Source organism: Chiloscyllium plagiosum, chromosome 4 (genome assembly GCF_004010195.1).
Source record: "Chiloscyllium plagiosum isolate BGI_BamShark_2017 chromosome 4, ASM401019v2, whole genome shotgun sequence".
NCBI classification, from domain to species: domain Eukaryota; kingdom Metazoa; phylum Chordata; class Chondrichthyes; order Orectolobiformes; family Hemiscylliidae; genus Chiloscyllium; species Chiloscyllium plagiosum.
In genome coordinates this window covers 95585283-95613169 of record NC_057713.1, presented here as the reverse complement: position 1 = coordinate 95613169, position 27887 = coordinate 95585283, and the positions used below count along the sequence as shown (strand labels likewise).

Here is a 27887-nt window from a genome sequence, read left to right as displayed (position 1 = left end):
CTCCAATTTTGGTGTCATCTGCAAACTTACTAACTGTACCTCTTATGCTCGCATCCAAATCATTTTTGTGAATGACAAACAGCACCGATCCTTGTGGCATTCCACTGGTCACAGGCCTCCAGTCTGAAAAACAACCCTCCACCACCACCCTCTGTTTTCTACCTTTGAGCCAGTTCTGTATCCAAGTGGCTAGTTCTCCCTGTACTCCATGAGATCTAATCAGTCTCCCATGGGGAACCTTGTCGAACGCCTTACTGATGTCAGGGAGGGCCCACTATTGTCTGGTTAAGTATCTGAGTGGCACATTATGTGGCAGGCCTTCTTAAAAAGAGCCAAGTCTGGGATCTTGTTGGCTATCTAGCCAGAGACTCCTGCCACCTCTGTTAAATTTAGTCCTTCTAGCCATGTTTCTTGTGGTGCTTCAATAGCGCTCCCGCTGGGGAAATGTAAAATCACTAACACAGCCACTTCTGGATTTCCACATTATACTGCACACGAGTGGACTCCAAAAGCTGTTGTCAGTTTCAATAGAGCAATGACAGCGAACACTGACAGTCCTGAAGTAAGTACCTTCACAAAAAGCTGGGTCAGTAGCAAATTAATGAGGGATATGATATAATTCTTGCTTTTCCAAGTTTGGATATTCAAAAGCTCGAACTTTTTCATCCTTGGGTATTTAGGTCAATGTGTTTCAAGCTTCATTTTCCTTCAATAATGCAATTCCTTCACAAATGGAGTGCAAAAGAAATATTACATATAACATGTTGGAACTGAAACTTGTTATCAAATGATTACCTGGGGAGTTTGGCAATTACATTGCTCACCTATTAAAATCAACAAAGGAAGACACCATCGGCAGCTGAGCCTTTGATTGCCTCGGACCTAAACTCTGGAGTTCCCTTGCTGAACCTCTCTGCTTTTGCATCTCTTCTGTCCTTAAAGACATTCCTTCAACACTCCTTTGTTCAAAGGCATTGGTCACTCCTCCTACTATCTCTTCAGGTGTTTCGGTTTCAGTGATTTTAAAATTAAAATTCCCATGAAGCACCAAGTCTTGAAGAGACATCCTTGCATGGTTAAAAAAGTTGTTTTTAAGAGGCATTTTAAAGGAGGAGAGGAGGATAGGGTGGCAGAGAGGTTTGAGATAGGAATTCCAATGATTAACTTCCAAGGCAGCTGACGGAATGGCAGGCAAAATAAAATTGAAGTTACACAAGAGGCCAGAACTGAATAGCACCGATATCTTTAAAAGTTGTGGGACAGAGAGAGATTTCAGAGGTTGAGGGGGTGGTGCAAAGCCACGAAAGTGATTTTTAAAACATTGAGCATTATAAAAATTGCAGCCCTGGCACTCCATTGTCCAATATAAGTCAATGAGCAAATGAGTACCAGAAGGTAATAGGTGAAAAGGACTTGTTACAAGTTAGATTATAGCTACAGCATTGTGGGATGGATCCAGATGAGATGAAGTTTCTAAATGGGCCAAGGAATGAGGGGACTGATAAAAGCTTTGAAATATTTGGGTCTGGAGGTAACAAAGACATTTCTGAGGACAAGAATGTACAGTTGCAATATTAAATCACCAGGGACATAACTTTTATATGACAATAAATATCATAAAGGCAACAATTTGGAAAGAACTGCAGAATTATAGTACAATCGATGATATATTGGTAGCTAACCCCTGACCTCCTCACCTTTCACAATTGATCAATGGCATTCAAAGAGACTAAATGACAGAAAGAAGAGTCCTTGAAATGAGAGAAAGCTTTCAGTACTGAGTGGGTTAATCCCTCAAGCAAATAACTGAAAGGGAAGATAGTTCTCCAGTACAATATGCAAGTCTAACAGACAAAAAGAAGCAAACAAGAACAAGCTAATACAGCATTTTGGTATTTCTTTTGACTTTTCATGCTATCAAATTACCATATATATTTAGTTTATGTATATTTCAGACAATGATTGGGACATTATTAATACATACTGGAACATCTTTTTTGAAAATTGATGAGTTAATTTAACTTTAATTCTTGTAATATGTTGTGTAGGACTTTTTCAGAAGACTGCAATCGGTTTGAAGGTGTCTTTCTGTCATCTATTTTTACAGACAGGTTTTAGTCTTCTTTCACAGTAGGGTTGCAAGAGATGGTACTGTGGTAAATAGACATGTAAAGTGAATACATAAATGTCTGTGGGGTAATGAACAAGCTCCTGCATTTTCACAGTGGCCTACCATTGGAAACCTTATGATTGCCAAGGCAATCATTTCGCAATATTCACACTGTTATGAAACCAATCTGTGTTATGACTTGCTAAATGTGCTGTAGCCTACCTTACAAAATGGCTTTTATTTCAAGCTATGAAGTGACTGCATGCTTTTTTTTCATTCCCCGATACCTACCCAAGTTGATCATCAAACCCATTCTGCGATCTGGAATTTACATGATGAGCTCCAAATTCGGTTTGCAAACGTTGCAGAGTCTCACTTCTCCATCTATCTTCTGTACAATCATGGTAGGCATTTTCACAACAAATGCTGTTAGATCCTCTGACTGCCTTTGAATCAGAAAAAAAAGCCTTGAACTTTGTGACAAGGATGGAATTAGCAATATTGAAGTGGGGCTGTACAATGGGTTGTAATTGAGAAGAGACAGGTCTTTCAATCAGCATGTCTGTCTGCCCCCAGTTACAAGCTGCTAGACAACTGGATTATCATTTTAGATTGTTTAAATTACTTCTGTAGACTTTGGCATGATGCGTATTTCCACTGGGGGAGGAAAAATAATGCCACTTAGCATCATGCAGTAGAGATGAAATGTTGCTATTCCATTCAATTGCTTCCTCCTTCTCATGAATGTCCCTTACCATAATTTTTATTTAACCTTACTACAATATTATTCTTCATCTCACTAATGACCTCCAAGTCCCTGAGATTGATCATGATGCTGAGCAAAGACCAGGTAACGTATTTTTCCAGTAGAAGGAATTGCAAAATTCAGAGTGAGTTAACCTGGCACATTTTCACCCAGCAGATATTTATGAAGCATCAGCAGAGACCTGAAAGCTGATGATCTATCCAGCTGCTGCTGCAGCATTTTGTATTACCGAAGCTCTTGTTGTTGAAGGAGTGTTTTGTTGCAGTATCATTGAGCTTAAAATGCACCATGTTTACACCACTAACTCCCTATTTACAAAATAATCAAAGCTAAAAAGCTTCAAAGTCAGAATAAACTTGCATTTGCATAGTGCATTTCTCATCCTCAATGAGCTGTGGAGGCTAGGTTAGATATCTTCTATAAACGTAAAGAACTGTGGATGCTGGAAGTCTGAAACGGTGGCACTTTGTCAGAACTGGCAATAGCTAGGAAGAGCTGGTATTAATGCTGATTACAGGCTGGAGGAGGTGTGAATAGAGTAAATGGAGATGGAGCCCTGTCATAGAAAAACGGGCGTAAGTAAATAAAGAGATAGCAGATGATAAGCCAAGAGTTGGATAATTATTAGGTGGGATGCTAGCAAGAAGTGTGAGTAATTGAAAATGGGTATGGGGGGAGGGTAATTGACACGGAGACAAGTGGTTGACAAGAGAGTTAAGGTTATGGGGTGCAGATAGGCAGCAGGGAGATGAGTCGAAGAGAGAAATGAACTTCTGCTCCCTATTCTTGTGCTTTGACATCCCAACATGCTTTGTATCTTATGACTTGCATGCAGTCCTGCAGTTTGATTGCCATTTGCTACTATCAGTTCAATGCAACAGCCTCACAAACAACATGCAAAATAAACTATCAATCAGTCTAATTAAAAGCATAGAACTGTGCATGCGTGGGAATCTGGAATAAAAACAGAAAGTGCTGGAGAAGTGCAACAGCTCTGACAAATCTGTAGAGAGTGAAACAGAGTTAATGTTTTGAGTCCAATGACTCTTCTACAGAATGGATCAGTCAGTCCTTTCGGGCAGCTATGGGTTGAGAAGTGGGCCAGGAAAACAGTTTTGCAGTCTGTCCATTGGTGAATATTTTTGTCCAATCTCAAAAAGTACAAGGGAGCTCAGTTTAACATCTTGTACGAAAGACAGCACCTCTGACTGACTGCAATCTTTGATAATGTACAGATGTCATGAAATATGATTTGAATCTACAACCTCTGACTTGGGAAACAATGACTGTAACAATGTGAATTGTGCCTGAATTTGCAAGAGGCTATCGTTTTATTTCTCCTGAGTTTTGATCAAAAGGAATTACTCTTTACTTTCTTGGCCATATCTAATTTTTGTTACTTCGGCATGAGTTGTGTTCAGTGGGTAGCACTTGTGCCTCTTCAATCAGGCAGGGGAGGTTCGGGAAACGTGAGCATTAAAATGTAGGCTGACACTCACCGTGTAGTTCTGAGGGAGTGCAGCCCTATCAGACCTGCTCTCTTTCAAATAATATGTTAAACCAGGTACCTGTCTGTCTTCTTGGATGTATTCAATCTCATGTCACTATCTGAAAACAGAGGAATTTTCTTTCTCCTGACCAAAGTTTATTCCTCAATTAACATCACTGGAAAACATTATCTAGTTAACTAGTCATTTTCCCTAGGGCATCAGAGGCTGAAGGGTGACCTTTTAGAAGTTTGTAAAATCATAAGGGGCGTTGATAGGGTGAATAGACAAAGTCTTTTTGCCATGGTAAGGGAGTCCAAAACTAAAGGACCCAAGTTTAAGGTGAGAGGGGAAGGATTTAAAAGGGTCCTAAGGGGCAACTTTTTCACACAGAGGGTGGCGTGTATGTGAGATGAGCTGCCAGAGGAGGTGGTGGGAACCTGGTACAATTGTAACATTTAAAACGCATCTGGATAGGTATATGAGTAGAAAGAATTTAGAAGGATGTAAGCCAAATGTTGGCAAATGGGACTAGATTAACTTAGGTTATCTGGTCAGCACGGATGAGTTGAACCGAAGGGTCTATTTCCGTGCTGTATATCTCTCTGACTCTATTACATCTGCAGTTCTTTGTTTTATTTGTCACAATTCTGTTTGTCACAGCATGTTATCAATTTGATCGCAATCTCCTTACATTTACAATGCTGACAACATTTCATCAACCTCTTCCGTACAATAGGGCTTTAGTATGTTCTAGGATGTGAATGGCACTGTATAAATGCAATTTCTTCTCTTTAGTTTATTTCAGACCATATTCTATCTGTCAATCAATGAACAGTAATAACAATAACTTGCATTTATATTGGACTTTCAATGGAGCAAACCATTCTCAAATTCTCTGTCAGGAGCTTTATCAATGCACAAGGAGGTGTTGGGGTAGAAGATAAGAAGCTTGGACCATGAAGTTAGTTTTAAAGACTTTCTTAAAGGAGGAGAGTGTGTTTTAGAGAGAGAGAGAGACAGAGAGAGAAGCTCAGGATGGAAACTTGAGAGTTTCGTGCTTCAGCTCCTGATTTCTGACAATGGTGGAGTGTTTAAAATCAGGGCTGCTCAAGAGACTGGAATTGGAGGAGTGTGAATATCTTTTGAGGGTTGTAGGACTGGATACATAGCAGGTGACATAGGCTGTGGTGAGATCTTGGATTTGAAAGCAAAGATTACATTTTTTAAAATTAAGACATTGCTTAAACAGAAGTCAATATGGGATAGTGAATGGGTGACGAATACTTTGCATGAGTTAGGAGATACGAGCTAGATTTTACTTGAGCTTAATTTCATGGAGAGAGGTAGGTGGGAGAACTGGTCAGGAATAATATTGAAAACAGTTTTAGGGTTTGTTTTTAAACTTTCTCTCTCATTGAAACTGAACAGAATGTGAACTTGCATGTACTTATCCTTGCCAATGTCTATCAAATGTTTTGTTCAAATTATTTTGGAAATTCCATCAAATTTGTTCAGAAATTCAGATTTGTCTCTTTCAATTTTTAAATTGTCTACAAAATGAATCAATTTTATAGTGGCATTCAATGCAAGATGACCACTTTGAAGATTCTACATTTTTAACATGTGCTACCCCTCATTATCATAGTTTGGGTCTTTTAATGCTTTCCTGGCTGGAGTACCACCAACTACCTTCTGTAAACTTGAGCTTATGCAAAACCATGCAGTTCTTGCTCTAACTCATACTGAGTCCCATCCATAGATCACTCCTGGATACACTGATCTGAATTTATTGTCATGAAATGAGCCATTTCATTCAGCAGGTCAATACCAATGTGAATGGCATCTCCTACCTCACTCCATCTAAGCTTATCAGTACATCTTACTGTTGTTTTTCTCCTTGTCTGTTCAATCATTTGTCTTCCACATAAGGGCCGGCGTGGTGGCTCAGTGGTTAGCACTGCTGCCTCATGGTGGCAGGGACCCGATTCCAGCCTTGGATAACTGTCCATGTAGAGTTAGTACGGTCTCCCATATGTACGTGGGTTTGCTTTGGTTTCCTCCCACAGTTTAAAGATGTGCATGTTATGTCGATTGGCCATGCTAAGTTTTCCTGTAGGGTCCAGGGATGTGCAGATTAAGTGGGTTACACATGGGAGATGATGAGTTATGGGGATAGGGTAGTGGGGTGGGTCTGGGTGGGATAGTGTACCGAGGGTTTGTGCAGACTCAGTGGACCAAATGGTCTCTTCCTGCACAGTAGGGATACTATGATTCTAAATATATAGAATCACAATATACGTAAATAATAGGATAACTTGAATAAAACTCTAAATATTGCACAAAAATTTGGACAACTAAGTTGCTTGATCGGCCTACAACAAATAAAACTTGAAAATAGCACTTGGGCACACCTTCAATTTATTCCCACTGGAATTTTCCCAGCCCTTGAAGGATATGGGCCAGTTGTGAGAAAGTTGAGAAAATCAGGTGAGATGTCCAGCAAAGAGCTTCTTGATGATGAGACCAATCCCCCTTTTCCAACATGTTTGCTTGGCAAGCCAGTGAGAGGTCTGTTTGCTTGGGTTAGTGCTTGTTATCACCCCCATTATTACCTAATCTTATCTTTATTAGTAGGAACTTTCCCATTCTCCCACTAACTAGGTGCCAGAATTCCTGACATGAAATTCAGAGTGTTTACCTGCCTACCACAGCTCACTAACTGTTCCTCCAGACCTCCATCTTGGATGACTGACACAGCATCTCTGAGTAGCCTTCATGGGCACAAACTTTGATATCTGATATGTCCAGCCTCACCATATCATCTTGGCACAACTCCAATCTAGTTACAGTACATCTCTGCACTGCCCTTGCAGTTTGTATCCTACTGACACTTCTCATTGCAATGCTGCTACAAGGACTGTTCCATGCAGTTATAGGCACTGATCACATGGATTGGGCCAGGGTGGATCTCAGGGAATCATTGCTTGCTCTCTTAGTGCTCACTCACTTTGTGTCTATTTTGACATATACAGCACCCTGCCATGCCTTTTTGTACTTTTCTCTCTCAGTCAGAGCTTAATGGCTCACAGGACTGTTCTTGTCTTGCGCAGACACAAAGCCAGACAGATTGTCATACTTGCCAGCAGTTATCAATCAAGGGGATGGACATGTTGTACAGCACTCTGCCACATCTGTCTCACACTTGCAACATATGTCAACTGTATATGTGCCAAACACACTGGGTGCATTTCAACCAAATGGCTATGTCTCAAGGTTTAAGGGAAATAGTCTTCCATCAAATTAAGCCTTCAGGAATGGGATTCTGGCACAGTAAGTAACGGGTGTCATCTGATATCAGTCCAGAGGCTTAGACATGGTCAGTGTGCTGCATGGTCGTCATGTCTAATACTAGAGGGCATGCATTTAAGATAAAATGGGGAAATTTCAAAGAAGTTGTGACAGTCAAGTATTTTACGCAGAGTGGTAGGAGTCTGGAATCTACTACCGGGATAGAGGTGGAGGCAGATATGATAGGGGCATTTAAGGGGCTTTTAAATAAGCAAATGAATAAACAAGGAATAGAGGGATTTGGAGCAAGGGCAGGAAGAAGAGATTAATTCAATTTGGCGCCATATTCAGCACATCGTGGGCCGAAGGGCCCAGTGCAGGTGCAGTACAGTTCTATGTTCTGTAGTCAGATCTTGTCCTTGTGAGGAGGTGCATGTTGGGCGCTCCACTGGCCACCTTGGCTCTTGCTGACTTTCTATAGGCTATTTTCTCTTTGAATGAGAGAAAGGGAGAGACTGACTTGAGTTGAAAATGGCATGCCCAGCTGGTACTGCAGGTGGGTGAAAGGTGGTGAGGAATCTGCAATGAGTAAGTGAGTAGGCAGCACAGATCTCAAGCAGGGATAGTAGTTTGGAGAGATTGAGAGGGTGAGGTGAGTGAAGTAAGATATTATATGTGATAGTGAGTACGGCAGAGGATGGGCCTTGGTGAGAGGTGGGTATAGTGCACAGATAGAGTGAGTGTAATAGAGCAGAGAGACCACAGTGGCACTTATGGAGGGAAAGTGGAGAAGGTCATTGATCTTCTGGTGGCATGGCTGCACATTCTTTCTGACGATTGAGACCACACTGATCCTGGTGGCAACCTCAGGCCAGGCTGGCATGGTCTGGTGTTGTGCCCTCCTCTGCTGGCCCTGAGTGAACAGGCTGGTCCTCCCCTACAACTCTGCATCCACCAGGACATCCAAATCCTTGACTGCAAAGTGGGGCAACAATTTCCCCTTATCTGTCATGAGTGAGGCAAATGTCACAAATTTTGCAGGGCAGCTTCAGACCAACAGTGTTTGATTGGGTGCATAGAGACCTTTTAAACATGGCATCAGTGCCTGTAATGCTAAGATATACTGGCAGAGGTGACTATGTACACCTGCAGCAACCGGGAAATTAGACTAGCTTTTGACAGAGTATAGTGGGTTGGTACCTCATTAGTGAGGCAAACTTGGGAAGATAGTGCGAGAAAACCCATTAGGCATTAAGGAGAGAAACTCTTCGTAAAACTCAATGGAAGTGACAGTCCATTTCTAGTAAGGTTAAGCCCATGGTAACTCATTTGTTCTCCTACCTCATCAACAAAGAAAGCCACTTCAATTTAGAATTTATTTGTCTATTAGTATATGGTGTTTGCTAGCTATTTAAATGGTGTCCAGTGATTCCTTTGTTAACTGTTGTTATGGTGGAGGATGGGGCACACAGTAGGGAGAAGGAGTGAGAAAATGTGGACTATTATGGCCATGACTCAAGTTTCAGTTAGGAAAATATCAAAACTTGGCTTCAACTTGAATAAACCCAGAGAGGTTTTTCATTAAATGCTGACTCCTTAGGAGTGTTGTTAGCTACATTATGGCCAGTTGTTTAATGGAACTTTATTAGGTGGCAGATCTTACATTTGGAACAAGAAAAATGTGGAAGACAAGTAATGGCTTGTAACAGGATATTTTGGAGGTGAAACTAAAGTCTGATTCTATTAATATAAGAAGGGTTCTCTTGTTGAAATCTTTAGGTTACACACTTGAATTTCAGTAGTTCTAGCCCCATGAACCTAAATCTGTCAACACTCCTTTATATCCCCAAGTGGTATGGAGTTTACTCCGTAGTCAGCCTGTTAACAAACATCTGCTGTTGGCACAAAACACCAGGGATTTTTGCTGTTGTGATTTTCATTTTTTTCACAGCTCTACATATTTCTTAATTAAAAGCAAACGTAAGATGTAAACCAAAGTGTCAAGGAAAAAAAACTGTAAATTGGAAGGAGTCGTTTACATATTTTCAGATATTGTAATTAAGGAGTGGTCTGAAAACCACATGCCCAAGGTGAATCTTATTTTGGGTTCCTCCACTTTTATAATTGAAATGTTCGTTAATCCACACTAAGTATGCTCAAGCTGAGCCAATAATTATACACAACAGCATGGGGTATGGAACTCGTAGAAAGTTTTTCATCTACTGATGCATTACACATTGCTCTTGTACTGCCCTGTAACCCATTACAATAACATTATTGTCTGTCTGGCTTTGATTGTCATTGTGCTAAGTGGGGAAATGTAACCAAATTCATGACTAAATGCTGACACTTTCAGATGATTGCATTTTGAGTTTATCAAATGAATAAATACCCTCCATTCTCTCAATCACAGATTGCAACATGTGCTCTAAATCATTGCACTCAAACATAGCAAGATTCATAGTTGGTCTTGATAAATAAATGACTGATCCTCTGCATTATATATCACCGAAGTCCTTGAGGATTCAAATTATGTATAATACATAGCCCGTGTAATTTATTTATTAAGACAAAATGTGAATTTCCTGTGTTGGGGTTTCAAGCACAATTTGTCACACAGCTAAATGATGTACTCTTATTAGTCTCACTCAATTACAAAGTCATCCCTCTGTGTTCTGTATGTTTGTTAATGAACAGAACATTGTCTGTTGGTGTAATAATGGTGATGTTGTTGGTGCTGTTCACTAACATTAATGACTACTTCAGATTGCAGTGAGTCTTTTTAGTCACTTGCTAAAATGTGAAAATTATAAATTAACACATTGTTGTTTAATGCACATATGTTGGGAGATTGAAGATGGGGGTTGCAGTTTCATATTTCCCTTTCATGTGCTTTACTGCAGACAAAGTCTATTTTACTCAACATAAGGCTTTCCTGAAGTGAGCACTGGTGTTAATAAAAGTTATCAATGGAAGAAAGTACGTGACAGGCTGTCTTTTCAAAAGCATACATAAGGGAAAATGTCTTCAAATGTAACTTGTACAATGGTTCCAGCTCTTAAGAGATATAGGATTTCAAATTAAAGAGGTATCATAACCAACAATGACTATTACTGTTGGAAGATTCTTCCTTGAGATATAATTCAGTTGTCTTCAAAGATGGCTATGTTTGTTACAAAATGTTTGTGGGGATAATGTAGGGTCCCATAAACCTTTTGCATATAAAGTTAAGTATGTTTAGTTCTCACGTCATACTATTTTATGATCAAGTTCAGAAAAATAATAAAACAATTTTTTCATTTAGCTCCTCCAGAACATTTTTTTGGCACATGTTAAGTCAGTGGCCCTTATTTACAGACCGTCTTACCATTAGAAACCATTTGTCCTTATTTAGTCCATAAACCTCATCATCATTTTGCGCATCTCCATTAAACTTCCCCTAACAATCTGTGCAGTAAGGAAAATAGTCCCAGCTTCTCCACATAATTGAGGCCCCTCAACTCTTGTAGAATTCTGGTAAATTTGCCTCAGCACCAAGGATATATTTAGGTTTCTGTCAGTTCTGAGGAAGGGTCCCTGGACTGGAAATGTTAACTCTGATTTTTCTGCACAGATGCTGCCAGACTTGCTGAGCTTTTCCAACAACTTCTATTTTTGCATACATTTAAGTTTGTTCTGACAGAATCTGTTCTTTTTAGATTCATTTTTTTAATGATTCCCTACAGTATGGAAACAGACCCTTCAACCCAACAAGTCCACACTGACTCTCTGAAGAGTAACCCACCCAGACCCATTCCCCTACCCTATATTTACCCCTGCCTAATGCACCTAACACTATATGGGCAATTTAGCTTGGCCAATGCACCTAGCCTCCAAATCTTTGGATTGTGGGAGGAAACCAGAGCACCCAGAGGAAACCATACTGGGAGAATGTGCAAACTCCACACAGACAGTCGCCCAAGGTGGGAATCAAATCCGGGTTCTTGGCACTGTGAGGCAGCAGTGCTAACCACTGAGCCACCATGCCACCTTTGTTTGCTACTTTTTAAGAACAGCCTAGGCTGTAGTTGTAAGTACTGAATACTTGCACATTTGGACTTCACATGTTTTTGAAGGACTTTTGTTTTGAGGTACTTAGGAATGTCTAGGAGATAAATAGCTTTGGTTTGATTTGAGTTCTTCAGGTAGGGAACTGGTAATAGACTGGCATTAAAGCCTTAATGGATGTTTTAAAATCATGTTTGAATAAGTTTATATGAACATGATGTGCAATGAAAAGAAATACTATCCAGAGGGTTTGAATCTGAAAAAGATTGATTAGTAATGGGTATTCTGCATTCTCAATGTTCCAACTCATTGGCAATCAAACTGTGATGCTGATGTTGCAATGGGTCCAAGAATCAGTGACACACTTATTGCCCTGTACTGTAAGTTACTAAAACACTTGCCATGTATTAATGATGGAGCCATAATGTGTTCATGACATATTAATGATCATCAACTTCAAATGAACTTCAATATTTTTGTGACATTCAATGTTAAGGTAAAAATGAGAGACATGTTTGTGAAATGGCTGTTTCTTGAGTTCAATATGTTAAGTGCTGAGAAAAACATGTTAGTTGGTAATACATATTTCCTGCAATTTTTTTGCCATAATCACTTATTTCACAAGTGTCATATAAGAATACAAGAACCTAGGGTTTTGTCTAACTGCAGCTTAACTTCTGCATCCTTCTACATCCTTGCACCTCGCCTCTAAGAATGCTAAGTGTTCATCACAGATTCACTTAGAGGGTGTTTCTGCACTTCATTGCTGAACCTTGCACTGCACCGGCAACTATCATTATAATGCTACAGCAAGGAGGTTATGCACTCAGGGACATGCACCCAGCTCATAGACTGGATCAGGCTGCTTCTCTAGGCTCTTAGCTGACTGTCACTGTGCTCACTCACACTGAGCCTGCTTGGATGCTCACAGCATCCCAGCCTTGTCTTTGTTCACTTTTCCACCATCAGCCAGAAACACCAGGCTCATATTACTACTATCTTACAGTGCCATTTAGCACAGAAGCAAAACCAGATACTGTGTAATTGTTGTCAGCAGTCTTCAGTCCAGTCAAAGTGATAGTCTTTGCTCAAAGGATTCTGGCATAGTAAGTCAAGGGCCACCTCTGATACAAGCCCAGAGGCTTGGATACAGTCAGACACTCTGTGTGGTCAGAGTCTGAATACTCTCCACATATGGGGTAAAGAGCCAAATGTTGGAGAGCCCACTACTGCTTTGGCTCTTCCTTCCCTATCATGGACTATTTTCCTCCTGGATTGAGAGAGAAGCAGGTATTTGCGAAGATATAAGTGGGTTCCACAGCTGTCTCTTTAGATGCTGCTAATAAGGTGTCCCAAGTAGACAGTGCAGAGGGCATACAGGGGATAATGGCACTGGAGAATTGGGTGGTTGATGGTGAGTAAGGGAAGATGTTGATATCAACAGTGAAAGTGGATCAACATGATCCTTGTTGAGAAGTGGGTACAGAGATAGATTGAGCATGAGGTTTTGGAGCGAAAATTGTTGTAACTTACATTGGCAGAGTGGAGAAGGACATTCACCTTCTTCCTAAAGTCCTGAGACTGCTTTGGCAAGGTGACAACCTTGGACATGGCTGACTTTTGTCTGTTGTTGTGGCCTTCACAGCTGGCCCTGGGGGAGGAGTGAGTCCTGCACCTGCACCCCATTGTCCAGCAGAACCTCTAGGTCCTGTCTACAATGCAGGGCACCAATATCCCCCGTCTGCCACGTTTTGGACAACTCTCAGTAACTGTGCAGGGCAGCTCCAGACTGAAGAGGCAGGTTCAGGGGCACAACAGGCTTTTAAAGATAGCAGTAGTGCAAGGAATACCGGCCTTTTGGTAGATGTCTGCTCAATGGTGAGTTGTTCTCACTGCAACGTGTGGTAAGATGGGGCTAGAATCAGACAAAGGATGCCATAGGCATATAGAGTAGGTAGATAATAGGGTGCATTTACTGAGGTATTGTGAAAAATCTTAAAGGGTTTCACAGCAAGATTCCCTCCGAAACATTTGATGCCACTTGCTCTTAGCTAAAGAAATCTAGGATTTAGCCCATTGTTTTTCAAACTGCATACTGGTATTCCTTCTCCAATGACATTGTGGGTAAACTGACAGCAGGTGGACTGCAGGGATGGGCAATAAATGCTGGCCAACCAGTGACACCCACATATCATAGATGAATAGAAAAAAAGGGACCCACTCTACCCTTCACATTCTCTTTGATTCCTTGCTTAAGGATTAAAGATATTCACATATTTTATATTATTTGTTTTCAATGCTATACTCTCTGTGATGCTCTATTATCCATTGTTCTCTACTCTTCCTAATCCATCTCCCAATCTAGCCCCATCCTCCTACGTGTTAATGTTTCATCTATATCTTGCCCTCTCATATTTCCACACCCTGACAATCCTTATTAAGCTTTCTTTTCAACTTTGAATCCCCTTTTGAATCCACTTGTAACCAATTTGTGTCATCGAAACTCTCCATTTCTGGACTTATGCTTATTAACAATGTCAACCTCTTCCCTTCAGGTAATTTTCCACAACTCTTCTTTTGTTAAACTGCTGCCATCATTCTCTCCTTCCATAGCTTTCTATCATTCCTCTTCCCCCAAAAACCTGCTGTATTTCTCCATGATGGATTGTTGTTTCCTCAGCAATGTATTCCAGCCTGCTGTAAAACAGTTTGTTAACAGTGATGGATGAGAAGGGAGTGAGTGTGGAATGAAGAGAGAGTGAGAGCACGAGTGAGAAAGACTTGAATTCTTAAGCGTCTGTCATAATCTCAGGATGTCCAAAGCGCTTCACAGCCAATGAAGTGATTTTCTTTTAAAAATGAAGTCACCAATGTGTAACCTGTGCACAGCAAGGCCCCACAAATAGCAATGTGATACAAACTAAACTTTTAAAGTCTGATGATTGAGAGTTAAATATTGGCCTCAGGATAGTGCTTTTTTTAATCTACAAGAGATTGCAGTGGATCTTTTACATATAACTAAAAGAGCAGAAAGGATCTCAGTTTAACATCACATCTGAAAGGATAATACCTCGGTATAACAACATCAATTGTTACAAAGCAGTTAAGTAATTTGATACAATTTATTTTGACCAACAAGAGAAAAGCATTTTGAACAACATTTTATTTTTGTAAATACAATGCCTTTTAAAGAATATTAAGGAGACACAAAAAACTTAATCAATTCTGCTTTAATATTGCCGGCGTCTAACTATTATTTTATTCCGGGGATGGATCAAAAATGTATAATATGTTTTATTTTGACATAGATATCTGAAATTATTTCATAGTAATTCAATGTTTATTACTAGTAATTGAGTTACCAATGTGGCCAGCTCATCTGTCAGCTGGAATAGACTGAGTTGCTGGATTGTTTGATGTTAAGCAAAAATGACCTGAAGATTGTTGATTAACAGTTACTGCAGTTTATCCGTTAATGTAATATCTTCCTGTTTTCCTATAGAGTGTTTAATATAAGCTCTTTTTCAAAGTAAAAAGCTTGGTGATCCAACTCAGTGTCCATATGCACAGTTATGTGCGTGCATACAACATGAATTTTCACTGTAGATGTTTCCATTTGGAGTTATTTGGATGAAATGAATTAAGGATGTGTAGGTTTTGGTATTGGAGTGAAGGCACCAGATTTCTGAGGCATTAATACCAATCCAGGAAAGGTGTGTCTGTATAAGCCAGACAGTTCATACCTGAATAAGACTTTTTACAAATCTGTTTGGATGTGGGTGTTTTTGGCTGGACCAGCATTTATTGGCCACCTTTAATTACCCTTGAGAAGGTGGTGCTCAGCAGGTACAAAATATCGTTGCAGTGAGAGTTTGCTCATTCTGTTAGCTAAAGTTTAATTTATATTTGCAGGGTTTGGGAACCCAAGATCAGATTCAAGTAGGGTGGATTCAGTTCGGTAAGGTTCGAAACAGAGAATGGGGGGAAACTTAACAAGTGAGTCTAAAAGTCAGAAGGAGCAAAGGTTAAATTTTGTACTGCACAGGAATTTGGCAGGGTTAAAGGTAAATATGTAAACACAAGGCTTATAGCAAGTACAGCTGATGTACAAGTAGACATATAGCAACATGGTGTCGTTGGTATAATGGCCACTTGACTTAAAGAGGGGCAAAAATGGCAGGTCAACATTCATGGATATAGTTTTCAATCAGAATAGAGTTGACATGAAAGAGGTAGCATTATTGATTTAAAGAATGAATTACAATTTTGAGGAGAGATGATATACCGAATGAATTATCAAATGAGGCCATAATAACATAAAATAAAACAAAGAACTGTGGATGCTAAAGATCTGAAACAAAAACATCACAGGTCTGGTAGCATCTGAGGGAAGAAATCAGAGTTAATATTTCTAATAGAATAACTAGTTTCAAGTCAGGCTCTGATGAGGCCATATGAGTTGAGCTCAGAAACATTAAGGGCTGCCGCACTGTGTGGAGTGTACTATGGACCCCAAGTTCTGTGAGAGAGGCAAAGTGCAAATGTGTGGGCATGTTTCTGAGTGCCAAAAAAAGGCGCAATAATAGTTGGGGACTTCGGCTATCCAAATACGAACTGGTGTATGATAAGTGTGAAAGCCACAGAAAGCACAAAACTCTTGAGCTGCTTTCTAGGGTACATTTTTAGCCAACAGGTTACAAATCCCACGAGAGATTTAGATTTAGGAAATGAAGCCAGTCAGGTCCATGAAGAAGCAGTGGATGACCATTTTGGAAATAGTGACCATAATATAGTTAGATTTAGTATAATTAGAGAAAATAACAAAGATAGAAGAGGAGTAAAAACTTTAAATTCGAGTGAAGTCAAATTTGAGAAACTGAAAGGTTATTGGGGAGAGATGGGCTTGATACAGCTACTTGAAGAAAAACCAATGTCAAATCAATAGGAGCCATTCAAAAACAACAATATGTAGACGTGTCTCCACAAAATAAAAGGTGGTACTGCCAAGTCTGGAACCTCCTGTTATTCAGAAGCATACAGTTTCAGATAAAGTAGAAAAAGTCTGATGAATCTCAAAGAAAAACAATAATGTGAATGAGAATGGAAGGTACAGTGGTAAAGTAAGAAAGGAAAATTGGAAAGCATTAGTGAGGATATGAAAAAAAAGTTTGCAGATAAAATCAAAGAAAACTAAAAGCTATTTTGTCAATACATTAAGAGCTAGAGGATGTCTAAAGAAAGAGTACAGCCTATCAGGGATGTGCAAGGGAACTTGTGCATGGATGCAGATGATGTGGGCAAGGTTCTTAATTAGTAATTTGGCTCTGTTTTTACAAAGCTGAGGTTAGGTGCAGACATTCTAGGTCAAGAGAAGTAGTGTGAAATATTAGATAAAATAAGCATAATGCAAGAGAAAATACTGGAGGGGTTGATAATCTTGAAGGTGAATAATTTGCCAAGATAGGATGGACTATATCCCAGATTGTTAAGGAGAAAGTGAGGTCTGCAGATGCTGGAGATCAAAGTTGAAACTTTATTGCTGGAACAGCACAGCAGGCCAGGCAGCATCCAGGGAACAGGAGATTCGACGTTTCGGGCACAGGCCCTTCTTCAGGAAGGGCCTGTGCCCGAAACGTCGAATCTCCTGTTCCCTGGATGCTGCCTGACCTGCTGTGCTGTTCCAGCAATAAAGTTTCAACCCAGATTGTTAAAGAAAGCCAGTGAGGAAGTAAGAGATGCTCTAAAAATCATTTTCCAGTCCTCACTAGGTACAGTAAGGTATTAGAGGACTGGACGTCTGCAAATGTTGTACTGTTATTCAAATAGGGTGTGAGTGATAGGCCTAAAGTTTATAGGCAGGCCAGTGGACAAATTATGAGAATCAATTCTGAGAGACAAGATGGACTATTAGAAAGGTACCAAATTACAGGGAAGGTCATGTATTAATTGATTTTCTTTGGAGGAAAAACAGGAGGATTGATGAGGATAATGCAGTGGATGTCGACTATATGGATTTCCATAAGGCATTTGACAAGACCCCGCAGGCAGACTGGTCAGAAACATAAAATTCTGTGGCACAGAGGGAATTGTGGTAACTTGGAAGCTTAATTGTCCCAGTGATGGGAGACAAAGAGTAATGGCTGATGGATGTTTTTGCAAAAGGCAGGTGATTTCCTGTGGTGTTCCACAGGGCTCAGTGTTGGCTTCCTTGCTGTTAGTAGTATATATTGATGATCTGGACTTAAATGTGGGAAGCCTAATTAGGAAACTTGCAGATGACACAAAAATAGCCATGTAGATAATAATGATGAAGACAGCTGTGACTCCAGAAAATCAATAGTTTGCCGATGAGGTGGAAAAGTGCTAAATGGAATTCAATCCTGAAAAGTGTGAGGTAATGCATTTGGGAAGCATACACAATAAATGGAAGGGGTAAAGGAAGTGAGAAACATTTGAGTGCATGTCTACACATATTTGAAGGTGGCAAGACAGACCGATAAGCTGGTAAAGAAAGCACAGGAAAGCTTTCCATAATCAGACAAGGTATAGAATACAAAAACAGGGCTAAAATGCTGGGACTGTACGAAACACAAGTTAAGCCACAGCTGAAATTTTGTGTACATTTCTGGTCACCACATAACAAAAGTCAGAAGACTTACAAGAATGTCACTCAGGCTGGAAACTTACAGTTGTAAGGAAAGATTGGATAGTCATTAAAATAGAGGAGCTAAAAGGGCGAATTAATTAGGATGTACAAAATTATGAGGGGCCTAAGTAGAGTAGATAAGAAATATTTGTTGCCCTTAGCAGAGAGTTCAGTTATCAGGGGACACAGATTTAGGATGATTGGTAGAAGGATTAGAGGAGACAATGAGGGAAGATGTTTTTCATCAAGAGGGTGTCTGGAATTCACTGCCCAGTTTGATGATGGAGGCAGAAACCCTCAACCTGTTTAAAAGATACACGATGTCCTGTAACTTGCAAGGCTATGGATTGGTTACAAGGAGGTGTGATTAGAATGGGCAGCTACCTTTTACCTCAACTAATGCAGACAACGTGGACTAAATGGCTCATTCTGTACTGTAGCTTTCCAACATTTTAAAAAGGCTGTGCAGCCATCCTGCCGAAGCGTTGTCACTGTTGCAATGTTGGAATGCTGGAAGGCAATGCAGACTGATCCCTGCGATGGCAGAATTATCCTTTAACAATTGAGGAACCAGGGCCTATATTGTCTTGAGTTTAGAAGAATGACAGGGGATGAATATGGAAGTGTTCAAAATCCGTACAGGCTGGACAAGGAAGATGCAGGAAGGGTATTTCCCCTGGCTCAAATATCAAGAGCCAAGAAACACAGTTTCATAATAACAGGTGCTCCACTAAGAATTGAGATGAGAAGGAATTTCTTCACTCAGTGCATAGCACACAGAACAGTACAACACAGGGAAAGGTCCTTCCTGTCTGCTGCGTGGTGAATCTTTGGAATTTTCTGTTCATGATGGGTGTGGCTGCTCAGTCAGAGTACATTGAAAATAGATTTCTAGGTATTAAACATTACACTGGATATGGGGAAATTGCAGGAAAATGGCATTAAGTGTGAAGATTAGCCATAATCTAATTGAATGACAGGGTAGCCTAAAGGAGCTGAATGGCCTCTTCCTCCTGTTTCCTATGTAACCATGGCAGCCAGTTTGCACACAGCAAGTTCATGCACATAACTGCTATTGATCAGGACATGGAGAAGAACTCCCAGTTCTTCAGAGTAATGTCAGAGGATCTCTTACCTTGACTCAAAAGGTAAATTGGGCCTCAATCCTTGGAACAAGGCACTCTCTCATTATCACATAAGTCTCAACCTGGTTTTTGTAGCTGAGACTTGAACCCACCACCTTCTGCCTCAAAGACAAGTAGGCTGTTCAAGGTGATGTGGCTGATGCCTGTGAATAGAATTGGCAGGATGTTGGACAAGTTTGTAGGGGGAGAGTACTACTGAGTGCTGACATCTGTTAGTACATAAGCAGTCAAAACCGTAGCAATGGCTGGAGATTCAAGAACAACTTGCTACTTGGTCAGGGAGGGTCTGCTTGACATGCAGAACTGTAACAAGGAAAGAGAATAACCCTTTTAAAATGTTACTTTTGCACAAACTAGTTAAAGTGCATGTGAAGTGAGAACTGGCAAATTATATCACACTGCGCATGAAATATGGAGGATATGGGAACAGCAATAGGCCATTTAACCCCTCAAACCTACAGTACATACCATTCCAAAAAATGATGGCTGATCTCCATATACTTGTCTTTTATAACTGTATCATAACATCAATGCCCTTGTAGGCTAGATCTTTAAATAAACAGTGCTCTGCAACATTAGAAGAATGGAGGAAGTGCATTTTTATCTTTAGATAGAAAAACATATTGCAGTGCAGTAATTTAATTGTCTTCAGGAAATGCATGTTCCATGATGTAAAATTATCAGTACTTAATTCAGACACAAACTGAGTGAGCAATTGGTGGAACCGCAAGTTACTCACTTTGATAGCATCACCTGGAAACTGTCTTGCAGTTAAAAAAAAAACGAACTTTGCGATTCCTTTTCTGTAATCCTGTTCTTTGTGTGGAAGGTTTCTGATTATAATGCTTTCTCCATTTGATTTTGTTTTCTTACAGAGGGAGAAGAAGTGAAAAGAGCTGTTCTGAGATTTTGCCCACTTTGTGGCCTGTCCTCCTGATGTCCTCTGCTCGGCCCCCAGTCATGCATCACTCTTTTTGTCACATTGAACTCCATATGCACCTACCCTAGAGAATGCTCCGACTCCAGCAATTCTTCTTCATTCTCACTAACAATTTGGTAATGAAATATTGATTTTTAGTTAGATTCATATTGATACTATTAGGTTTGCATTGATAAATCATTCTGGCCTCCTGTGTGAGCAGATAGAAGGCACTGCGCTGAACCCTGGAGATTACATTCAAGTACACTGATGTGTTAATTTGATGGATTTTTTTGCCATCAAAGGAGCAGGGGTGGGTGGAGGGGAGGAGGGGGTGGTTGGAAAGAGAGGAAGACCTTCATTTTTTTCCCCATGCTTTCATCTTGAAGATTTTTTTTCACTGCGAAGCACCTAACTGACACATTCATTGCTGGTGAGCAGGCTGCTCAGCTGCATGGACATGCAAATATTTCATGAGCTACCGAGGTAGCTGCTAATCAGATCAGAGTGCAAGAGATGGGCATGCGGGAGGGAACAACATGCTGCTCATAGCCCACGTCGGCTCTGGACTCATTGCTTGCGGTTATGATCTCAGGGGCTTGGTTCGATCCCGACACGCCAGCAGACAAAGGAGAAAAAAAAGTCCCACAAAAGGTCTATTCTGTCCAAGGGACCGTCAGTCTGTCGTTTTCCATTGCACAAGATACATTCTGGTCAAGCAGTGTGACTGAAGCCAGTCTTACACCACTTTGCAGGGTTGACTGCAAAATGAATACCACAGTGCTGGATTAACAGACTCCTTACATGTCAGCGAGGGAACTCTTGGTGATGGGATATTTTATAATATAATATATCTGAGCAACTGGACAAATTTGGCTGCTTTGTCTCCCCCACAGTGAGCGATTCCCATTGGGTTTGCTATCCAAAAGGACGGTCTGCCGATCTGCATTATCAGAATATGTTGTGATCCTACATAAGGATGGTTTTGACGTGTTAGGGAAGTGCAACATTTTACTGTCCATGTTTCACCACAGTCGACAACAGAAACCATAGGTTGGAGTGGGGGCAGTGGTGGGTTATGAGATCCAATGCATCATGACATGGTGGACACTTAAATCAGACTGCTCCTAAAGTATGCTAATGTGTCCTGCTTCGATCCATTTCATGTTCAGCACTGCTCTGTCAAACCATTGATCTTGTGCTGTGCTGGAACATGAAGGCAAATCCAACTGATGATTTATAGCATCAAATTTATGAATAGTACATTTTTCAAAGTAGGGATGTGGGATCGGGATACTAAACAGGACCGCTGAGTTGGCGTGTCTGTTGGTATGTGGCTAAAGAGATCTCTTAGCTGGCAGCTTGTGATGCCAGTTGAGTGCCAAATGGCACATCCCAATCCAACACTGGGACCAACCTATGGACTGTATGTGGATATAACAATAAGACATCTGCTACTCAGGCAAAAGCCCTAACCACTTTTTTTGTGTGATTTTCTGCACGGAAAGTTATGTTAAAATGTGCTGATAAGACAACATGGATATTAAAATGAGTGCCTCATTTATCCTAGAATCTGGGGATTTAAGAAATTGTTAGTGAATGCTCTGAATGCGGAATTATTAATTCCAAAGTGAATTATGTTGCAATTGAGCATCCAAAAGTAAGTTGGGCAAGGTGGACACTTGATTGGCTGGTCCAGGGTAACTCTGGGTCATCATATCAAACTGAATACCAATAAACGAAAAAGAAAAGCGTGTGCGTTCAGACTTCAGGGTAAGGATTCTGCATAAGTTCCAGCCAATATGTGGCTGTGTCGGAGCAATGACAATTTTCTGTCAACATTAAGGTAAGGGGTACCTCGTTAACACTGCTCACCTGCCTGGAGCTAAACTGGGGAAATAACATCTATAGTTTCCCTCCAAGGTGTCGATTCATCCTCTTGCTGAATGTAATAGCAATTGGTTGACGTAACTTCATAACTCACAAAGGAAGGCTCCCTAACAATGTACACAGGCTTTTAGCAGAAAGGGAAGACGGCAGAACCGTCAAACATTTCAGGCGTACCATTCTGGGGTAATGAAGCATGGCAGCAAAATATACCTGTACAACACTTGATAAAGATGAGCTGACACACCAGTCCAAATAGGTTCTTTTGTGTGCCTGCATACGTCTATCCATCAAGGCTTTAGCTAGGATATGCAGGCAGCAATAATAGTACCAACTGGCAGGAGTCATAAGGGAAGGGGAAGATGTCAATTAAAATGCTCTCTGTACATCATTGTAATTGAATCAAAATTGTTAGCCTGACTCATTTTTCTTTCGAGTCAATGGTTTTTACACAAGTGTAAACTCATTTCATTATTTGTCTGTTTAATCAGATGACTTAAAGAGAAAAGTAGATTTTCTGCCCCTGAATTCCAGGCATCTAGCAATCCCAATGTTATGCATGTGATAACAGTTGTGGCCGGGAGAGTGAAATCAGTCATGTGTCTGCTCTTTGACATGACTAATATCTCTTTGATATTAAAACCAACTGATTCACATTAAAAAGTTCATATTATTGGCATGTCAGAATTGGGACTGGAAGAATTTAACATGTTAAAGCCAAGTTTAATAGCTACTTGTAGCAGTCCTGACACACCCTGCAAGCAGACTACGAAATGAAAAGTAATAATGTGAAATTTATTTCCAAGGTCAACTGTGTTGCAGGATGATTAACCATGCCATGCATTATCTGCAATTTCTGATACATTTGCAGTAGTGTCCTCTCAGTGAGAAACTCAATTAGCTGCTCCATTTTTTGGGGTGGGGGGGGGGGGTGGATATCAGTAACTTGCTCTGGGACTAAACTTCACTGCTTGACAGATATGTTTTCTTAGGTTTGTGTTGATCTGCTTTCACTTTAAGGTTTTATGTGTGGCAGTGAGTCCCATTTTTTTTCTATGATGGCATGTTGTATATTTGCATTCCAGATACTGACAATAACAGAACATAACAGTGTCTGTTGTACATAAATTGAGGTACAATATGTGTTTCCTTGATTTTTTTTTAAGTCAAAAAAATTTAGTGTTGCACTGCCACCTTTCTGGGAAGACTGTACATATGTAAATATATATACATATGTGTAATATATTCAGATGTGATAACTTAAAACATTGATTGTAGATTATCTGTGTTTACTGGGATTCTTCATTATTTTGTTCCTAGACTCTATGGTTCTCTCATTGATGGTTATACACTTTACTGTTTTCTGTTATACAAAGTCATTTTTGTGCCAGAGATGCCCTTTTGACCTCCAAATCTTTAAAAAAAAACGCTTAGATAAATGATGGTGAAAATTGGAGGTAAAACTTTGTGTGGAAAAGCTTTTTTCCTGCATTTCCTTCTATTTGTTAAATCAATAGTTGCAATTGAACGGTGTATCCTTGCTTCTTTGGCTTAATGACTGCTTTGTAAGGTTCCACCTTAGACCCACTTTAAACTTTTCTCTGGAGTTGTGAGGGCACCTCCCCTTTTCTTTCATTTTCAAGCCAACTTGGACTGCACTTCTCTGAAGGTGGTGATGTGTGTAGAAGGTGGATGCGTTTAACAACTGGTGCACTTATTTACGAAAAAAAAACAAAAGAAAAAAATCATTTGTATGATAAAAATATATATTTAGATTTTCCAAGCACAACTCTGATAAAAATCAAAAAATGGCTCTTTTTATGTTTCATAAAGATGTTACTACCATTATGGATCTTTTTTGCTACAACAGGCTAAATAAACTCTGTAATGATATTTAAGTCATTGTGAATTGTTCTTTGTGCCTTGAAGCCAGTGAGTGGATAAATGTCAGAATATCCCATGCAGTTCTTTGAAATGTCAAGTCAAACTCCTAAATGGTGTGGTTGTAGGCTGTCTCTGATGCCGCAAACATGCTCAAATGACTCCTGTCACTTTTATTTTAATGATGTGTGGATTTTGCACTGGTCCCTGTAACGGGTGGTAGATACATCTTTAATACCAAGTATCAGTACATTCAAGCTCAATCTCCTTCAATTTTATTTGAATGTAATAAGCTCGCTCATTGTGTCATCTAGAGATACGTTTGATGTCTGGGAGGTGGGGACCAGCTACTATTTCAAAATGTATTGCACACTGGGGATAAAAATTCCATTATTGTTCCCATTTTCACTTTTAAAAGAATTAAAAGACCGTAGTTGATTTTGTCAGTTTCTTATTACAAGCAATATTTCCTGCTTTCATCTATTCTTTTTGCAAATTTTTAAAAAGCATTTTAGAATCCTCTGACTCTAGAGGATACCATTCAAACCGTTGTGGTGGTACCATCAGAACTCTCTTTACTTTCAGTATTTATTGCCCTTTCTCTACTTGCCCTGGAGATGGTGGTGGTGAACTGCCTTCTTGAACTGCTGCAATCCTTGAATATAGATATACCCACAGTATAGGAAGTGAGTTCCAGGATTTTGACCCAGCTACAGTAGAGAACTCGTCAGTTCTTTGCCCATAGTCATGCAGTTTTATTCCTTTGAGGTATTTATTCAAATCTCTTTGGAGGTTACCACGAAATCTGCTTCCATCACCCTTTCAATTGATATATTGCAGGTGAGAACAATGCTCTGTGTAAAAAGAAATCTCTCATTTCACTTTGATTCTGAAGCTTTGTACACAATACCTTTTATTTTTAACACTGTTGTTATCTTTAGACTTGGCCATTCCAACACATACCAGTGAATATCTCAAATTCTACATGCTAAAAACTTGAGCATGTCCGAAACTATGCTGGGCTGCATCCTAATCAGCCTTCTTTCCTGTTTAGGGAGTCAGTTAGCTCAGCTGACCGCGCACCTAGTTTACAATGCAGACTGATACCAGCAATGTGGGCTCAATTGCCACATTGGCAAAAGTTACCATGAAACATTCTCCTTCTCAATCTCTCCCCTCACCAAGGCATAGTGACCCTCCAGTTAAGCCATCACCATTTATCATTGCCTCTAATGAGAGAGCAGTCCTATAGTTTGGTAAGACAAGGGTGACTTTACCTTTTACTTGCAGACCTATAACAACTCACCATCTGACAGCATGTTAATTTTCAAATCTTTCCATAGTCTTGCCCCTCTCCAACTCTAATTTTCCTCTCACCCTCAACCCTCTGAGGTCTTTGTAGTCCTCCAATTCTGACCTCTTGAGCATCCTCAGTGTTTACCCCTCCATCATTAATGGCTATACTTCAACTGTCAAGGCCCTAAGCTCTGTACTTTTTTCCAAAACTTCTGTTTCTCCTCCTTTATGACACTAGTTAAAACCTACCTCTTTGAAGCTTTGGTCATGAATCCCAATATCTTTTGTGGTATAAAACTTTCCACGGTGGTGTTGCCATGAAGCACCTTGAGATATATAACTATGCTATCGTTGTGTCAAGTGTAAACTTTTGTGAAAGTATAGACAGGTAAACACTTTTCAAAAGTTAATCCTCTGATAACTCACATTCTGGATCACTAAAGTAATATTAGAACCCCCCCCATATTAAATTAATTAAACATTTGTAACAAAGAGCAACATCAGTTGAACATATTAATCTCAGCAAGGCCTAATATCATTGACAAATGGGTGAACCTGCTTTGATCTCATTAACTACACACCACCTTGAGTTCACAATTAAACACGTGTTCGAACACCATTAATCCAACCTTGGACTGCTTCACCAGCACAACTAGTTAGCTCCTCTCATCTCTGACTTGGCCAAATCACCTTCCTCCTGTCCAGCAGAAGTCAGCTCCTCCCTGTGATTCTCAATTGGTCTGGAAACCAGATGGTCCCTTTCCAAAATGTAACTTTATGACCTGACCTTAGTTACTTTTACTGCTTGGCTGGACAATTCTAGCATATAGGGCTGCCCTCTATATCTAAAGAAAATGAGAGGATATGGGAAAATGGCTTTGTGATTTACAAAAATGCTGATGTCAACCATTTCAATAAGAACTTCCATAAGTAAATGATGCATAATCTATTGCACTCACAGAAGGGAAAGATATAAGTTACATACTTGTTGCCTATGTTTAACAGAGATTACAAATTTTAAGGTGCCCTCTATGAAATAGTGCCCTATTCTGTTGCAGATAAGGGTGTGCAATAGTATTTCGGTTCAGATGTTCACTTTTTTTAATCGTATCATTTTAAAATTGTCCCACTGACCATTGGCAGTGAGTGATTATTAAAAAGGCTGTCACTCATGCCACTGATGCATGTAATTTAAAGCTGTTAATCACTGTTTCTTAGTCCAAATGTAATTAACCTTTGTACTCCTGGGAACCTCAAAACATTTCATTACGACCAAATGAAATTGACCAACTTGTTTGGGCTTAAATATTCAAGAAAAAGAACATGGAAATACAAAATGTCACACATCAGTGCCACAAATCCCAATTCTTTTCTTAATGAACAAGGATAGTTTTAATGTGTGTCCATTATATCATCATTAAGGCACCAAGTAATCTGCACATTACAAACTGCAATATTAATCATAACAAATCACTTCAACCGAAAAACTCTAAAGGTACTCTCGCCAATGTTACAATCTCAATTTATTGACCCATGTCTGGAAACCCTGGCATCAGGGATTTGTTGCATAGATCCATGCCCAGTCTCAATGGCAGGACATGTTTGACCATGAGAAATTAGCTTAGTTTAATATTGCCAACTCTCTAGGCTTGCCCTCAGGTTTCCAGACATTGAAAGCTAATCTCGAGAGAACAATCATTGGGAGCTTTTAAAAAGCTATAATGTTTTGAACAAAAACTACTCTTCCAATATTTTTATTTATGAGTTTAAAATATTTTGGATGTTGGAAAAGAGGCTGTTTGACTGAATAATTTGCTACTATCAATCAGGTCAGGACAAGTCTCTTTGTATTACACTTGGAATGCCAAGATGGTGATGGATTCTCAGGGGAATGTAGCACGAACAGCCAAGTTTCTGATATTGAGACTGGCTCTAATGCAATGAGGGGGTACGTCTGGTTTCAAGAGCTCAATTGTGTTAGGGGACTCCCTAGGCCGAGGTACAGACAGACGTTTCTGTGGCCAGCAGTGAAAAATCAGAATGATGTGTTGCTTCTCTGGTGCCAGGATCAAGGAGGTCTCGGAGAGTGTGCAGAATGTTCTCAAGGGGGAGAGGGGCCAGCAAGAGGTCATTGTCCACATTGGAACCAAAGACATAGGAAGGGGAAAGGTTGAGATTCTGAGGGAAGATTACAGAGAGTTAGGCAGGAATTTAAAAAGGAGGTCCTTGAGAGTAGTAATATTTGGATTAGTCCCGGTGCTACAAGCTAGTGAGGGCAGGAATAGGACGATAGAGTAGATGAATGCGTGGTTGAGGAGCTGTGTATGGGAGAAAGATCCACATTTTTGGATCATTGGAATCTCTTTTGGGGTAGAAGTGACCTGTACAAGAAGGATAGATTGCACCTAAATT

General features: G+C 40.0%; 1 protein-coding gene across 2 annotated transcripts in view; it reads left to right on the top strand.

The window, feature by feature from the left end:
* tshz1 (teashirt zinc finger homeobox 1) overlaps positions 1–27887 on the top strand; it is a 309670-nt gene that overhangs the window by 211611 nt on the left and 70172 nt on the right. The window contains exon 3 of one of the 2 annotated variants that reach the window (XM_043688639.1): positions 20368–24599. The exons of the other annotated variant lie outside the window; for it this stretch is intronic. The gene's annotated coding sequence lies outside the window, so the exon portion shown is untranslated. Of the gene's footprint in view, positions 1–20367; positions 24600–27887 lie in introns of those variants that run through there. 2 annotated transcript variants of the gene reach the window in all.